Source organism: Erinaceus europaeus, chromosome 11 (assembly GCF_950295315.1).
Source record: "Erinaceus europaeus chromosome 11, mEriEur2.1, whole genome shotgun sequence".
In the NCBI taxonomy this organism is placed as follows: Eukaryota; Metazoa; Chordata; class Mammalia; order Eulipotyphla; family Erinaceidae; genus Erinaceus; species Erinaceus europaeus.
The window spans coordinates 119,979,329-119,980,505 of record NC_080172.1 but is presented as its reverse complement, the minus strand read 5'-3'; the positions used below and the strand labels follow the sequence as shown (position 1 = coordinate 119,980,505).

At 50.6% G+C, this 1,177-nt stretch overlaps 1 pseudogene; it reads right to left on the bottom strand.

Annotated features, from left to right (window-relative positions):
* Window positions 1-289: 289 nt before the first annotated feature.
* LOC132541580 (U6 spliceosomal RNA) lies at window positions 290-383 on the bottom strand (annotated as a pseudogene).
* Between the last annotated feature and the right edge of the window lie 794 nt (window positions 384-1,177).

Below are 1,177 nucleotides of genomic sequence, written 5' to 3'. Positions count from 1 at the left end.
TCCCTTCTAGTGAGTGTCTGCGTGTCCACTGGACAAATGCCCAGGAGTGGGATTGCCTGGTCATAAGGTGACTCCATTGTTACTTGTCTAAGGTCTGTCCACAGGCTTCCAGAGGGGCTGCCCAGTATGCGTTCCCACCAGCAGTGGAGCAGACTTCCCTTTGCTCCACAACCTCTCCAACACCTGTCCTTTCTGGTTTGTTGATGTAGAAGTTTTCTGTTTTAAGTGTTAACATTTTATTAACATTCCTTTTAAAAAGCCTTACACCCGTGACACGCTCTACTGTAGGGAAAATGTGGGACTCTTCATGAAGCCATGTGCCATCCCTGTGCAGAGGCCATGCTAATCTTCTCTGTATCGCTCGAGAGGGCTGCCCCAGCAGCACAGACTTGTCCCGACAACTGAAGCAGCGAAGTTTGCCCCACTGTGGCCTGAGCAGCCGCATGTCCTTCAGTGATGTGACTAGATTGCTGAGCCCGGCATCCTGAGCCCTGTGCGTGGCAATCTGCTCCAGTCTTTTTGTCTTTTCTTCTGATATCGTGCAGGTTTGTAGAGCCTCAGTCTGGGAAACTCTGACTCACTGCGGGGAAGAAAAGGGTAGAGAGAGGCTAACTCAGGAGCCAGCCATTGACTTCATGCAGATGTTCACACGGCTACAACCGGCTAAGCAACAGGCATTTGCTTGCGGCAGAGTCCCTGAGAAGGCCTCTGCACACCCTCCTGCCCTGCCACGTCAGTGGCTCTTTCTCGAGAGCTGGCCATTGCTGTGCTCGCCTGTCTTGTCTCTCGGGCTCAGATGAGGGACTCTTCATGGCAAGAGAGAGGGAGACAAGGTCCCACAGCGGCTGGGCCCCTGGGGGTAACGGACTGCTCTGCCTTAGAGAAAGACCACGGGATGACTTAGAACCTATCCCGCTACTTGGTTTTGTTTTTACTTTGTGACTCCAGGCCAGTCATTTCACCTCCTCAAGCCTTCAATTTCTTCCACGCCAGAATATCTCTTCCCCGTGTTGGATAACTTTTGCTTAGGTTTAAGGATCAGTTTCTTCAGCTTTAACACAGGTGTGAAAATAATACCTACTTTGAATCCACACTAAAACAATGATGCTCAGCTGTAGAATTTCAGAAATTAGCCATGTGGTTCTGGGTGAACTAACTCGCAGCCGACAATAGCTGA